The sequence below is a fragment of the Peromyscus leucopus genome, chromosome 8b (genome assembly GCF_004664715.2).
Source record: "Peromyscus leucopus breed LL Stock chromosome 8b, UCI_PerLeu_2.1, whole genome shotgun sequence".
NCBI lineage: Eukaryota > Metazoa > Chordata > Mammalia > Rodentia > Cricetidae > Peromyscus > Peromyscus leucopus.
Window position 1 is genome coordinate 60,162,801 of NC_051086.1, and position 16,966 is coordinate 60,179,766.

The 16,966-nt window shown below is 44.8% G+C and overlaps 1 non-coding gene across 1 annotated transcript; it reads left to right on the forward strand.

Moving 5' to 3' along the window:
* The first annotated feature begins 244 nt into the window (after positions 1-244).
* Positions 245-347, forward strand: LOC114691615. Its single transcript, XR_003734228.1, has one exon. It is a non-coding gene; the product is annotated as a U6 spliceosomal RNA (small nuclear RNA).
* Positions 348-16,966: the final 16,619 nt, after the last annotated feature.

A 16,966-nucleotide genomic window follows, 5' to 3' on the forward strand; every position in this document is an offset into this window, starting at 1 on the left:
TTGTAGATTCTTTTTGTGCACAAATAAACTAGGGTCAGCTTCTGTTCCTTGTGACTAATAACCTTGGCTAAAGGAGGATAAACTTTGCATGTTCACTGAACACAGTGCACGCGTGCCATAAAATTGAACAACAAGCCCTTAAAAGAATCCATCCCTAGATAGTGGTTTATTAAAACATCGTAACTATATTATTATGGTACTTAATGGTGAAACACTGAAGTCTTTTCCCTAGAATAAGGAACAAGTGTTCCCTTTGGCAGTGCATATACTGAAATTGGAACAATACAGAAATTAGCATGGCCTCTGTGCAGAATGACATGCACATTCATGAAGTGCTCTATATTTTAAAGTTGGATGTGGTGGCACACCCATCAATCAGTCAGGGTAAGTAAATGAGGAAAAAGAAAATAAAAGTCATCAAAAAAGAAAAAAGGTACAACTACCTCTATTTGTAGATGATATGACCTGATCTCTAAATAGACAAGCCCAAGGTATCCACCAAAAATCTAGAATAAGTTCAGCAAGGCTGCACAAAACAAGAGGAACATGAGTTGTACTTTTTAATGTTTTTGAGACAGACTCTTGTTGTGTAGCCCAGGTTAGCCTTGAACTCACTTCTCCTGCTTTAGCTTCTAAAATGTTGGGATTATGGGCCTATGCTACCACACTTGGCTTCAATGTATTTCTGTGCTCTTGACACGTATGTATGATGAGAAAATGAAAACAAGCCATTTTATAATGGCACCAGAAAGAGTAAGATGTTTAGGAATAAGTTTAACAAAAGTACAAGGTGTTTACACTGAAAAGCTATGAGACCTCACTGAAAGAAATTGGGACCTAAATAAGCAGAAAGGCTTCCCCTGCTCATGATCAGATGACTAGACAGTGTAAGGTGGCACAGCTCTAGGGGCTGGAGAGATGGCTCAGCGGTTAAGAGCATTGACTGTTCTTCCAGAGGACCTGGGTTCAATTCCAAGCACCCCATGGCAGCTCACAACTGTGTGCAACTCCACTTCCAGGGGACCCGACACCCTCACACAGACATACATGCAGGTGAAACACCAATGCACATAAAATAAAAAATAAATTATTTTTAAAAAGACAAGATGGCACAACTCCAAACTTCTACACATCCAGTGCAATGTCTATCGAGATGCCAGCAGCAGCGGTGGCTTCATTTTCATCTTCTTACTCTTTTTTTTTTTTCTTTCAGAAATTAGTGAGTTGCTTCTAACGTTTATAGAGAGATGCAAGACTCAGAATAGCCAAAACTCTCTGGAAAATGTAAAAACCTATCAACCCTATCAAAAAGCGGTAGGAACTAAGAGTTCAGTTCCCCAGTACTCCATAAACTGGCCATGGTGGTGCACATATCTAATTCCATCACTCAGGAGGTGGAGGCCAGAGAGTCAGAAGTTTAAGATCACCCTCAGCTACATGGTGAGTTTGAAGTCAGCATGGGATACATTAAATTCTGGAAGAGAGAATAGCAATCGCCTAGGGGTAGATATTAATGGAATGGAAACAGGTGTCCAGAAATCCTTCCCAGTTCTTGTCAACTGATTTCCAGCAAGGGTGCTAAAGCTACCAGAGGGAAATAATTGTCTTTTAAGCAAATGGTGCTGGGTCAATTGGATGGTAACTTGCAAAATAATGAATGTGAACATTCTCATGCTGTATACAGCTAAATGGATCACGGTTTAAAACTCTCAGAAGAAAACATAGGAATAAATCTTTGTGATGGTGAACAAGGGAATAATGTGTTAGTATGTCATCAGAAAACACAAGTAACAAAAAAGAGCCAGGCATAGTCTCACATGTCTGTAATCACATGTGAGAAGTGGAAGTAGAGGGATCAGGAGTTCAAGGTCATCTTCAGCTACATAGCAAGTCAGCCTGGACTACATGGAACCTTGTCTCAAAATGAAAACTAAAACACAGAATAGGGGTTGGGAGGGATAGGGCTCAGTGATAAGACTGCTTGCTGTGCAAACATTAGGACCTCAGTTTGGAATCCCAGAATCCACATAAAAATCCAGGAATGGCCTTGTGCTTGCAACCAGAGTGCTGTGAGGTGCCTTGTGCTCACAACCAGAGTGCTGCAACAGCACACACCACACACATACAAATCCACAAAAGCAAAACAGCAGCTAACCTTTTAAAACATTTCCGTGTGTGTCAAAGGATGAACTCACATGCTACCATTCACGTGTGAAGGTCAGAGACAATTGCAGAAGTCCTTTTTCTCCTACCGTGTGGATCCTGGCAATTCAACTTGGCTTGTCAGGCTCGCAATTACCTTAACCCACTGAGATATCTTGCCAGCCCTCTGTTTTTATTTTATATTTTAAATTATATGTACATATGTGTGGGGGTGGCACATGAGTGCTGGTATTTGCAGAGAACAGAGGGCATCAGAGCCCTGGGAATTGGAGTTATAAGTGGTTATGAACCACCTGACAAGGTACTGGAGGAGAACGTGGGTCCTCTGAGAGGAAGCTGTATGTGTTCTTAATCGCTGAGCTATCTCTCCAGCTCCGCTCCCCTTTAAAAAAGTCAGCTGGGCGGTTGTGGTGCACGCCATTAATCCCAGCACTCAGGAGGCAGAGGCAGGTGGATCTCTGTGAGTTTGAGGTCAGCCTGGCCTAAATGTTAATCCCAGAACAGCCAGAGCCACAAAGGAGACCCTAAGTCTTCTGACGGACAGCTTTAACATCCTAGCCTTTAAGTGTCTCAGTTTCCCTAACAGAAGAAGACTACTGGCATACACACCAGCCTCCTCTACTCAGCTGAGACTTCTTTAAAATTAAAAATGTTTATTCCATAAAGAACACTAGAAAGAAATTAAAAGGCAACCTACAAACTGATGGGAAATATTTGCACATCATATATATGATAAGGGACTTATAATTTGAATATATAAAGATCCTTATGACTCAATTTAAATGCCCAGTTTAAAAAAAAAGGCACAGGATTTTAACAAATATTTTCCTCTAAAGAAAAATAATATACAAATGTCCAATAAGCCCATGGAAAGATGTTCAGAATTATTACCCACTAAAGAAAAGCAAATGAAAACCACCTTGAGACTAGCAGTGTTAATGCTGTAAGGCGGATTGTAGTGATTGCTGCTATGACTTGTGAATGTAGAAAAAAAAAACAAACAAACAAAAATTGAACTGTGAATGTTACAGGGTGAACTGTACATTAGTGAACTATAGCTCAGTAAACTATTACAACTTCCTGCACCGCATATCACCTCCACACAGACACTTATACTGAGATGTCACTTTCCGACTGTTAAGTTGGTGAAAAATTGCAACTCTCCATGATTGATGATTCAATAAAATAGTTCCATTTTAGAAAACTGGGGTTTAGTTCTTAAAAATGTGAAACAGAGTTACCATCTGACTAGCAATTACACTCACAGATATGTACCCCAAGGAAATGAAAACATGTGCACTTGAAACTTCTGTTTGGGCAGCATGGTCCACAATAGCTGGAAACAACCTAAAAGTCTGTGAACTGATGAGTGAATAAACCTATATAATGACATTTTTTTTTTCAGAGCTGAGGACCTAACCCAGGGCCTTGAGCTTGCTAGGCAAGCGCTCTACCACTGAGCTAAATCCCCAACCCCATGACATTTTAATATAACAAAGAATGAAGTCCCTGGTGTCTTATAGATACCATGCTGGGCTGTAAAGATGCCTCAGCAGTCAAGAAAACTTGCTTTTCTTTTATTATTAATATTTTTCATTCTAGTGCATGGGTGTTTTGCCTGAGTGTATGTCTGCACCATGTGCATGCCTGGTAGCTGGGGTCCTAGACAAGGGCATCAGATACCCTGGAACTGGAGTTACAGATACTGTGAGCCACCATATGGGTGTTGGGAATTGAACCCAGGTCCTTTGGAAAAGCAGCAAGTGCTCTTAACTGTTGAACCATCTCTCCAGTCTTGAGAACTTGCTTCTCTTGCAGAATACCTGTGTTGGGTTCCCAGCTCCTATGTTGGGTGGCTCACAACTGCCTGTCACTCCAGCTCCAGGGAATCTGATGGCTTTTTCTGACCTCTGTGGATACCCACACTCACATGCACACACACATAGATTCATATACAGCATAGTTAATAATAAATCTAAAAACAACACTTATGATAAAAGAAAGAGGTTAGTTAAAAACTGAACACAAAGCCAGGCGGTGGTGGTGCACGCCTTTAATCCCAGCACTCTGGAGTCAAGCCAGGTGGATCTCTGTGAGTTCGAGGCCAGCCTGGTCTACAGAGCAAGATCCAGGAGAGTCACCAAAACTACACAGAGAAACCGTGTCTCGAAAAACCAAGACAAACAACAAACAACACTGAAAACAAAAACCACCATTTTGTGTGGTTATGCTCATCTAAAATGTTCAGGACAAGCAACTGAAGAGCCAGAAAGTCAACTAGCAGCTTCCAGGGCTGGAAAACAGGGAGGAAATAGGGAGAGATTGCTGAGGATTTCTTTTGGGGCAGTGAAAATGTTCTGAAATTAGATAACAGTGACAGTTGTACAATTCTGTGGATACGCTAAACAGCACAGAGTTGTAATTTCTAAAATGTGTTGTTTCCCTGCAAACACACATGTGCACCCTGTATGTGTCTGGTTCCCATGGAGGTCAGAAGAGGGCATCAGATTCCCTGGAACTGGATGGTTGTAGCCTCAACATGGGTGCTGGGAACCAAACCCAGGTCCTCTGCAAGAGCAAGTGCTGTTAACCGGTGAGGCATCTCTCTACCCCACAAAACTGTACTTTTAAAGGCAAGTTTTATATTAATTGTATATTAAGTTTTTGTAAAATCATAGCTAATAATGCAAAAATCACACACCAGAATAGCATTCTAGAGCCAAATAGTGAACAGAATGCTAGTTAGAATGAAATGTGACTCTATATGAGTATCTGAAAATATGATTATTCTACAAAAGTAGGCAATAAAAAAACATTCCAAATAATAGAAGGATGGTATGACTGCACTGTTGCATTTCACTGTGTGTTGTATCACTGTTATTGTGCGAGCCGATGCCCACGAAGCTGGAAAAGCATTGTTTGAGGGTATCTAGGAGATGCTCTTCTGGTGAAGTCTCAATCAGTAGATCAAGTAAAGAAGACCAGACCACTGCCAATCCCTGCCATCATCCAGGTGACCATCATCCAACCCACAGAGGGAACAAAAGGGCAGCAAAGGCCCACATCTTCTCTGTTTGAGCTGTACCATCTACCTTCTCCCTGCTTAAACCAGGCTGTCCTGTGTCTCAGGCCTCTGGACTCAGAACGGTTACAGCACCAGTTTTCCCAGGTTTCAGCTTGCAGGTGGCAGATGGTGGGACTCCTTGGCCTTCGTGGTGCTAGGAATCAATCCCAGAAGTCTCATCACGGACAGATAAAGATAGACAGGTACATAGAGTGAGACTTCTGGTTCTATATATCCCTGGAGAATCCCGACAGATACACTGGGTTCACAATTTATTTGCCCCTATTTCTGAATATATTGTTAATTTTTAGTTTATATATGAGCAAAACACTACCCATCTTTCTCTTTTCCTTTGCTTTTTTTTTTTTTTTTTTTTTTGTGTGTGTGTGCCTGTGTGTGTGTGGGGGGGCGGTGTTTTCGAGACAGGGTTTCTCTGTGCAGCCCTGGCTGTCCTGGAACTCACTCTGTAGACCAGGCTGGCCTTGAACTCAGGTCCGCCTGCCTCTGCCTCCCGAGTGATTAAAGGCGTGTATCACCACTACTGGGCTCTCCTTTGCTTCTTATTTATTCATCTTTGTGCTGAAGCCAGAGGCCAGGTCTCACACAGCTGAGCACTTGTTTTCCTACTGAGCTGTCTGTCCCCCAGATGCCACCACGGCTGTTCCTGTTGAGTTGTCTGTCCTTGTTTTACTGTCATTTTCAAACAAATCACAGAGACTTGTCCAGTGCAGAAATGTTTTTTCCCTCCTAGAACAAGATCTTGCTTTCCAAGTTGATGAGTTTTTATGTCTAATGGACTTAGTAAACCTCAAAACCACTGGAACATCCCTGATGTCTGTATTTATTGAGTCAAAACAAGGCTGTAAATCAGTCTATTGTTAAAGTGGCACAGGCCTGTTCCCAAAGCTGACAGGACTCATGTGCGATGAGAAATCGAACAGAAGTCTTTTATAACAGTCTAAGCTGTTGCATAAGTTTGACAGCACACAGAGTGAAGGCATCAGAGAACATTCAGGAAAAAACAAACCCAGTTCCTCTACTCTTGCTCAACAGCCAACCGAAGAAAGACTTGTGTGATCAAATATTTGGGTTTTCTCTCACAGACACCAAACAAGTGATCCTTCCTGTAACAGACATTCTCTGATTCTGTTGTGTGCTGACTCTGGTTAGACCACACCGCTCAGCCCCCCATTCTGCTACCCTCCCCCACGTCAGCTCTGGTCTCCAGGCCCAGGCTGTTTCATTTGTGCTTTTGACTTCAGACTTTACGGCCTCATTCTCCACTTCGGTTAGTCTTCCGGAGTAGCTCATAGAACTCAGGGAAACATTTAGGATTACTGGTTCACCACAAAAGTACCTATCAGAGACCGTGACTTGTTGGCTCATGTTTGTAATCCCAGCACTTGGAAGGCAGGAGCATTGCCATGAGTTGGAGGTTGGCTTGAGCTACATAATGAGTTCCATGTCAGTCTGAACTACACCTGTACTCACATGCACATACTCATACACAGATGCACACATATACACATAATTTAAAACTAATAAAAATAAATACTTAGTAAAGCAAATAAATACATAAAATTAAAATACATAAAGTTAAAATGAAGGGGCCATTGAGGTGGCCCAGTTCAATCCCAAGGACCCATAGAGTAGGAGAGGACCATCTCCAGCAAAGTGTCCTCTCTGACTATTCGGGCACACACACAGACGTGCGTACATATAAATAAATAATAAAATAACACTGACAGATATTAGGAAGGCACTCAGTGGTAGAGTGATTGCCTAGCATGACAAAGGTCTGGATTCAATCCCCAGCACCACAAAACAAAACAAAAATGAAAATCAGAGGCTCCTGATAAATAGCATCGCATGAAGATTGGGGTTAAGTAAAGCACAGAGGAAGAGATGCAGAGCCTCCATACCCTCTCCACCTCTCAGCATCTCTGTGTTGGTCAACTACCTGGAAGTTCTCCAAACAGACTGCTGGGGGTTTTATGGAGGCATCATTATACCAGGCTGGTAGAGTCTGGTATAACACTGCCCACTGATGATCAACTTAACTTTCAGCCACTCTCCTAGTCCCCTGCTGGAAGATTGAGAAGTAGGGCTCATAAATCCCAACCCTCTAATCACGCCTTGGTCCAGACCAGCCATCATCCTGCAGGAATCCAGAGGCTGCCAACCACCATAATCACATGAGCATGTATGAGGCTCATCACTTTGAAGATTCCAAGGCTTTAGAAGTTGGTATACCAGGAGACAGAGGAAGACTACATATATGTTGCATGATATCACAAAAAAGTAATTACTAGTATGTGTACATCTTAGAGACATTTCTTACCACAGAGGAAGGAAAGGGCTGACACTGAGCAGAGATCAGCCTCTAGCAAATGTATGCAACCCTCGTGTGGGAAAGTGTGTGAGGGCATTTTTTTTTTTCATTCTATCATCGCAGACTTGTACTCTGGGAGAAGGTATTTTTCATCTACAATAATTGTTTTGTGAGAAATATATATGTTGGGTATAATACCTATGGAATCCTCACTATTTTTTATTATTGGTTTTTAAATGTATGTGTATGAGTGTTTTGCCTGCATGTATGTCTGTGGACCACATGTGTGCCTGGGGATGGCACAAGACTTTCTAAAAAGAGGACTGTTGGTTATCAGGGCATTTACCACAAATTCTTTTTAAATATAGGAAGTGAGTGAGCCTGGCCTGTCAGCACATCCTCTCTGGGTGGCCTATGCAAGAGGATCACAAGTAAAGGTCTTCCTGGGCTACAGAGTGAGTTCAAGTCCAGCGATTTAGTGTGAGCCTGTGCCAAAATAAAAGCTGAGACTGGATGTAGTGGTCTAGGCCTGTAATGTAACACTAAGGAGTTGGAGGCTGGAGGATTAGGAGTTCAAGTCCATCTTTGATTAGATAATGATGCTGAAGCCAGCCTAAGCTACCTAAGACTCTATTTCAAAAGCCAATAAATAAATGAAAAGTAAAAAAATATGTGTATGTGAGGGGTGGGGTATAGCTGAGTGGTAGAGCATTTGCCTAGCATATGTGAAGCCCTAGGTTTAATCACCAGGACCTCAAAATAATTAAATAAAATTTAAAAGGCTGTGATTTTAACCATTGACACTCTTGTTTTTGTTTTTGCTTGAGACAGAGTCTCACTTTGTAGCCCTGGATGTCCTGGGACTAACTAAGTCTGTTGAGCAGGCTGGTCTTGAACTCACAGAGATCCACTTGCTTTTGCCTCCTGAGTGCTGAGACTAATAGCATATACCACCACACACAACAATCACTGGTGTTCTTTTTAAATTTTTCATATGTATGAGTGTTTTACCTGCGTGTATGTCTGTGCTCCATGTGTGTGCAGTACATGTAGAGACCAGAAGAGGGCACTGGATCCTCTGGAACTGGAGTTACAGATGGTTTTGAGCTACCATGAGGGTGCTGGGAAAGGAACCTAGGTCCTCTAAAGGAGCAGTCACTGCTCTTAACCAATGAGCCATCTCTCACCATTGACACTCTTACTGCCTATTTGTATTTCTCCACTCTCAAGTCTATTTGTATTTCTCCACTCTCAAGTGGTTTATTTCAAACTCTGTCTTCCCATCTGGCATGACCTGAACCTGTTATTTTCAGGACTGATGGGCACAACAAACTTTATGAGATGGTGAGAATAAACAAAAGAATTTCTTAGGAATATCCAAACCTGTATTGCAAAATAGGTTATATCAAAACTTACTGGGTAAGTACATAAAAATATATATTTGATAGTGAAAGTGTAAAATCCAAAGTGAAGTTACACAGCTGATGTCTGGGTTCACTTGGTCAGCTTGACACAGCCTAGAGTCCTGAAAGAAAGCTCGACTGGGGAATTGCCTAGGTCAGATAGACCTGTGGGCATGTCTGCAGGGCTTGTCTTGATTATTGATTGATGTGGGAGGGCCTAGTCCACTGTGGGCAGCGCCACCCCTAGAAAGCTAGTTAAGCATGAGCCTATGAGTCACCCAGAGAGCTAGTCAGTAAGCCGCCCCCCTCTATGGTTTCTGCTTCAAGTTCCTGTCCTGCTGTCCCTTGATGGATTGTGATCCAAGGGTAAGCCAAATGAGTTCTTTCCTTTCTAAGTGATGTTTTATCACAGAAACAAAGGGAAACTAGGACACCTGGTCTGGCTCTTTGACGGGTCAGACCTTAGCCTACTGTCCCTTCCTCCCATGGCCAGGACCAGGCTGCCATATCAGTCTTGAGCTATCTCTGGGCTTGTCAAGTATGCAATAGAAAATGAAGTTTCGTTTCTAAAGCCTCTTTTAGTTTATTCTGTTATTCCTGGTGGAACATAATGTCAATTAATTGGATGGTTTTCTTTGTTTAAGTCCAAATGCTAAATTTATTCGAATTAAACCTAGCTAGGTCACAGCCTGAGCAGCCTCCTACTTCCTACAGTGTTCTTCCAGTGGGTGTGTTGTCTCTCTATGGTGAGCAAAAGGCACAGCAAACATTGATGGGGTCCCCCTGGCAATGGGTACGAACTCAAGCTGTGCAGATGGCTGGCTGTGTGGGGAAACTGGCAGAAAGCCGGACGCCCCTCCTGAGCCACAGGGATGAGGCTGGGTAGAAGAAGGGCTAGTGTTTGGGGTTTCAACGTGTGGAGCCCCATGAGAAGCTGTTGCTCCCCTGCTGTCTGCCCTATCTGCTGCCTGAGTCCAAAGGCCTGAGATTCCCAGCGCCAGTGTGTACCTTTAAGAACAAAGAGTGGGAGGGGCTGGGGATGAGGAAGTACAGACAAGAGATGCTTTTCTACTTCAGGGTGGAGAAAGGCTACAGACAAGAAGTCTGTACTGAGGCATCAGGGTGGACAGTGTTTGCTTTGTGCACACAGTGCTAACCAGGGGCTCTTGGAAAACAAAGGCCCTGCCTGATCTCGGCTCTCCTCTGATCCGCCGCCGCTGTTAGTGTAACCCGCACCCAGGCTGATGGCAGGGCTATGTTCACCTCCCACCCTCCTTTTCATGGCATGCCAAGAACACATAGATGGCATCTGCAGGATCCAACAATAGCAGAGGTGAGCCCAAGGTGCCTACCAGTTTCTTAGGCCCAAAGGATTCTTATTGTATGAAGCAGGTTCTGTGCTGTAGAAAGGTCAGGAGTCCACTTTAGGTAACAGGAGACGGTTAGCAAAAAGCTGAGCTTTTTCAAATTACATTTAAAAACTCTGTGAGAGTGTGTGTGTGTGTGTGCGCGCGCGCGCGCGCGTGCGTGCGTGCGTGCGTGCGTGCGTGCGTGCGTGCGTGCTGCACATGTGTTATGTGGGAAGGTAGAGGCCAGAGGAGTTTGTCCTTAACTTCTACCATGTGGGTTCCAGGGACCAAACTCAGGTCATCAGGCTTGGTGACAGGTACCCTCACTCTCTGATCCATCTCCCCGACCCTTAAAAAAAAGGGGACTGTGCATGCCTGGCATGTGCTCTGCTGCTGAACTACATTCCCAGTCCTCAGGATGTGGACATATACTTATTTCCAAATGCCTCTGAACTAGACTTAATGCAGTGCTGAGAACTGAACCCAGGCCCTCATGAATGCTAGGGAAACACTCTACCACTGAGCTATCTCCCCAGTCCTAACACCTAGCCTTACTCTAATAATCTAGGAAGGGCTCCCCCCATTAGCTTCCATCTGTTCTTCCTTGGGATGCACTAGCTCCAAAATGCTTCTAGTCCAAAATCCACGTCCCACTGCCTATCGATGTAAAATACGTTTCCCCTGCTTATGCAGAGGAGCTCTGGCCCAGAATTGATCAGTGTGAGAAAGTCAGTGTAGACTGGAAAGGCATGGCTCTCAAGTCGGGCAGACTGGCTCAGAAACCAAGATTCCTACGTAAGAGTCCAGAGATATCATCTGTAGTTCTGGAAGAAGAAACGAAGCTATAAAGGGCATCACAGAGAACTAATAAACCTTGGCAAAACCTTGAAGCAGCTGGGGACATAAAAAGGAAATGTGGTTAGTATATGAGCGAGTTAAAAAGTTATTAGGGTTGGAAATGTAGCTTAGGGGCACTGGGTTCAAACCCCAGCCCAGAGGGAGGGACAGTGTGGTTTCAACAGATATTTACCATGTGCCAAACACTGTTCTAGACATAAATACACCAAGAAAACCAAACGAAGTCACTGTACTCATTATTACAGTAACAAACCTTGAAGACAGTGACTACCAGAGCAAATAGTTAGGAGTCTTGAAAAGAGATGCCTTGGGGAACAGGTTTGGAAGTGGGGAGCCATGGACAGAAGCACAGCCTGGGGTTGTTTTTCCTTATGAGTCCTGCTGTGCATCTTGATTTAAAGTTTTAAAATTTTTCCATTATTAACTATTTATGAGCTGTATAGTGGGTTTTTTGTTTTTTCTAGTTTTTTGAGACGGGGTCTCACTTTGTTACTCAGGTTGGCCTTGAACATAAGGTCCTCTTGCCTAAGCCTCCCAAGTGCGGGGTTTACAAGGGTGTGTTATCACACTCAGCACCCCCCCAGGTATATAATCACACCCAGTGTCTCCCCACCTGCTGCGTGTGTGTGTGTGTGTGTTGTGTGTGTGTGTGTGTGTGTATGTGTGTGACTGATGACTGAACTTAAGGACTTGCATTTGCCTAGTCAAGTAAGTATTCTACCACAAAGCATCTCTAGCACCTCAAACCATTATAAGAGTACTTGGTAGGAAGGGGGCATGTGGGTGACCACTCCCTCCTGTATATCTTCCCATGGTATACCCTGAGATATCCATCCTCTGGGCTGGCCTGAGCAGATCAGGTGACTTCTCTTTGCCTGTTTCTATCTGACACTAAGATGCTCATGTAAATTTCCCCAGAGTCCTAGAGGGACAAGATGTTGTTCATTGTGGGACCTCTGTAAGGATTTCAAGCTTCTTGGAAGAACACTGGTCAGGGCACAGGGTGGAGCTTGGTAGACAACGTGTGTCAGTTGGAGTGGTCAACTGCAGTGGATCCTGGATGGTTGACATTTCTGTTTTGAATTTTTTTTTTTTTTTTTTTTTATTTTTTTTCAGAGTGCACAGAAAAAGTTCTTAATATAAGGATTTGTCACATTAACGTAGAATTTTTTTTTTTTTTTTTTTTTTTTTTTTTTTTTTTTTTTTATCATAATTCGTTGCTTGTTTTGTGCTTATGTTTCGTCAGACCAACATCAGGGATGAAGCCAGGTGGTGCAGTCTACCATCGCAAAGGCGCCCAGACAGACAAATCACGACCTAGCTTCCATCTGGATGGTACTGTGCCGTCGTTGATGGCATCTGTACTGCTCACTCATGGAAAGACAGGGTAATTTGCTGTCCTGGCTGGATTATTGCCACAGACGATTTCACAAGAAAGCATTTAATCCCTAAGGCAAGAAGGGCCTCCAAATGAGGTGCAAGAACAATTATGTATTATAAAAGAAAGAAAAGAGATAACTGTCTGGAATCAGGATGTAGTTAATAGGAAAACACTTAAAATACCTGCGTAACAGAACAAGGAAGATTGCCCGGGAAGGTGAGCAGGTGCTCCTCTGTGAGTCCATGCCCAGACAAATACAGAGGCTTCGGGCCGTTCGGGTGGCACACACGCGTGCTGGGGTGGCACACACGCGTGCTGGGGTGGCACAGTGATGCTCTGGTAAATGTCTGACAGCTCCGGAGAGGAGAGCCTGGCTTTGCAGCGCTTACCAATTTCAATTACATAAATTCTTGCACCTTAGCCAATTTCAAGCTACCCAATTGATGTGGAGCTGGGAGGGGAGCCGTCAGTTCTCAGCGGTGCCTGTTGGCTGCTAGGTCCAGCCAGGTTCCAGCACTGTGGTTCGATCGAAAACCAGAGAGGCCCTAGGTTCCTCAAGTCATCTGCCCCTAGCCTTGTGGATATTGCTTGGACTTTTATCCCAGAACCCATTACATCTTCCAAACAGAACTGTCTATCTTGTTATGGAATTGTACCAAGAGCCGTGGCTGGCTTCCCAGATGTCCTAGGTCTCTCCAGAGGCAAACAGAGCATTGAGGGCCCAGGGACAAAGGAAGTAAAGACTTCAGCAGAGAGCTGAAGACAGGTGGTTATTGAAGCAGAAGCAGAGAACACCCTGTCAGGAAGGGTGGGGTTTCCAGAACGTTTGGAGGCTCTGGGCTGGCCCCTGGCCCCTCTCCTCCTCTGATCCTCTTTTCTCTCGCACCCCCTCCTATTACATCATCTCCTAAGCCGGGATGATCCTTGGCCCAGGGAAACACCAAAGGCAATGCAGCAACCCAGCTGCGGAGTAGTTCAGCTGTTACATGGGAATGTTAGCACTTCCCCTCCGGCCTCTCCACACCGCCCCCCGCCCCCGCCCCCACTGCCTCTTCCCTGAGAACTCCTCACAGAACCAGGTCCAGGTCCGCTTGCCCACTACACAGTACACCAGATTCTGAAATGACAGGTTTTGCAAAAGGAGATTACTGGCAGGGTAGCCAGGCTCGTGAACTCAGATTTCAAATCCACTCCCGGGAGGGTGGGATTTGGGGCTGTTTATAACCTCAGGTGTGGGGTAAGGTGAGCAGATTCTAATCAAGAACTGATAAAACAGGTATTCCGGAACTGCGAGTACGTGGTTTCCTTGTCATTTACCCCTTTGCAAAGTTCACAGCACAGGAATTCTGGGACTGTCCTTTTGGTGTTGGACTTTTTCTTCCAAAATCGACACAATGGTTGGCAAGAGCATTGTTTATTCAGAAAACAGCTGACAGGATGCGGCAGGCAAACTGCTGCCAGCCACAGGAACCTTTAGGCCGGCAGGAGGAAGGACCCCCTCACCTCTGACTGCCAGCCATCACCCCTTGGAAGTTAAGTGGCTGCTGGGGTCTTTAGCCCTTGAATGAACCCTCCTACTCCCACAGGAAGCCCTCCCTGGTTAGTCTTGGGGCGGGTGCTCTGAACTCCTGGCCTCTTTTTCCTCTCTCGTTAAATCCTCTGTACTGGAGCCAGTGGGGCTAAAGCCGGGTCCCACGGAGCTCACTGCTTATATGGAGAGGCCCCTTTAAGGAAAAGAGTACCAAATTACCAGCATTCATTGACCGACCATCCGGGCCTTTAGAAAGGGCCTGTGTACATCATGGTGCCTGGAGCTGGAGCTCCATTAGATTTTACTAGGCAGTTCGAGAAGGAAAGCGAATGCTTGCTTGCAGGTGACGCAGGTAGCAGATCATCTCATCTGGGGGTGCCGCCACCACCTCCTCTTCCTCTCCCGCTTTGGATAAGGAAGTCTCAGAACTCTTTCCACTTCAATCAAGACTGACAATAGAAGACATTGTCCCCTCCTTCTAAGGGACTCAACTTTATTCTCCCCGGCTTGATCAGAACAGACCAGTCCTGCCAGTAACAGAGACCAGTGAAGAACCATTGTGGGTGAGAAGTGACCTCTAGTGGTCAGTCGCAAAGGTCACCCACTTTGGCTCTAAACAGTGCGGGGGGGGGGGGGGGGGTGTTCCTCAAGTGGAGGAAGAATGTGGTGGCCAAAGCAGGTTTGGAGTTCGAGGCCAGCCTGAGCTACATAGTAAGATCCTGTGTCAAAGATAAGATAAAAGGGTCAGGGAGATGTGGGAGTGGATACAGTGCTTGATACATATGGGAGCCCTTTTTCAGGTTCCTCTTAGCTTTACCCAGCAGGTCCGCATAGAGGATGATCAGGACCACGGGCCTGAGTGCAGGTGTCTGAGATGGTCTACACTTGGCTGTGCTGGGGAGGGGGGGTCTTTTGCTCCACCCCTTGGCGTCTCTATAAATACCATGGGGCAGAGACAGTCAGGGCTCTTTGGAAAAGATTCCAGGTCTTCTCGAGGCTGTACTTTATTTTCTAACTGTTTATCTCTACAGTCTAAATCCTTCTATCTAATATTTCCTGCTGCTCGCACTCAAGAAAACTCTGGGGAGCTGTGGGGTTGGTGGGTAAATGCCCCACAGATATACAAGTATGAGGACCTAAGTGTAGATCTCCAGTAACCAGGTCAAAACCAGATGTGAAGAGTGCACCTGTCATCCAAGGGATGGGTAGGGCGGGGAGACAGGTGTATCTGGGGGCTCCTTGACTAGCTAGTCTAGCCAAGACTGTGAGCTCCAGATTTTGTGAGAAATTCTGTCTCAAAAAAGAGGGTGAAGCTTGGCATAGTGACACACACATTTGTTCCCAGTATGGGGGAGGGGATGCGAAGCAGGTGGGTCTCTATGAGTTTGAGGTCAGCCTGTACTACACAGTGAGTTCTAGGCCAGCCATGGCTACATAGGGAGACCTTATCTTTAAAAATAAATAAGTAAATAATAAATAAATACAGGTGAAGAGTGATAGAGGAAGACGTTTGATGTTAAAACTCGGCCTCCACACATGTGCATACATATGCACTCACACACATATATATCATACACAGAGAAAAGATTAAAATCAGATTTTCACCGTCACTACTGTGCTGTCTACTTTGAGGACAGGGCGTGTGTCTCCCGGGAACATTTGCACTTGGGTTTCTGAGTTACTAGTATTTTTGTTTATTGGTCTTGTTTGCTTTTGTTTTTATATTGCCAGTAAAACCCAGGACTTTGTGCGCACGGGGTGAGCGCTCTGTCACTGAGCTACAGCTGCCGCCCCGTCTTAGTTTCATCATCTTTAACCCAAGGTCCATTAAGCCTAGCATCCTTCCGTGGGAAATGATAACTATCACGGGCGCCTTCTAAATGGAGGCAAAGGCTGACTGAAAGAGCAGGTGTCAGGTGTAAGGAAAGGGTCAGCGCGTGATTGGACTCAGTCAAAATCAGTTCTCGGTCCTTCCTTCAGATCCAGAATTCATAGAGGCTGAGGGAGGAAGGGATAGATCCAGGGGAGGAACTGGTTTTGGTTTTTAGTACAGGTAGGCTGTGGAGGGTAAGAGCCCAGGACGCGAGACCATCTCCCTAGGAAAATGTACACACATACACACAGATTTGGCAGTTTTCCCAACACTCCAAGCCCGTTTGTAGTAGTTTAAGAAGTCACATTAAGATACAAGATGGCTGGGCATGTAAAGGTGCTTGCTACCAAGCCAGAAGACCCGAGTTCAATCCCCAGGACACACATGGGACAACGAGAGAACACCTCACCTTCCCACATGAGCAGTGGCACATACATGCCCTCCCCCTAGAAAAATAAATGTAATTTTTTTTTTAATTAAAGAAAAACTAAATACATCTGGAAAAGCATGTGCAGAGGGCAGTTTTCAATGGATTCTGATCCCCAGTTGGTCACTAAAGAGGTGTGTCCCCTTAGACAAGTCCCTTTTGTGGTGATATTGTGTTCCCCAAAATACTGTGCACCCTAATAAACTTATCTGGGGTCAGAGACAGAACAGCCACAATATTAAACTAAACATAATAAAGATAGGCAGTGGTAGCACACGCCTTTAATCCTAGCATTCCAGAAGCAGAAATCCATGTGTTCAAGGATACAGCCAAGCATGGTGACTCATGCCTTTAATCCCAGAAAGCGAGCCTTTAATTCCAGGGAGTGATAGTAGAAAGCAGAAAGATATATAAGGCATGAAGACCAGAAACTAGAAGCTTTTGGCTGGTTAAGCAATCAGGCTTTTGAGAAGCAGTTCAGCTGAGAGCCATTAGGATGAGGACACAGAAGCTTCCAGTCTGAGGAAACAAGATCAGCTGAGGAACTGGCGAGGTGAGGAAGCTGTGGCTTGTTCTGCTTCTCTG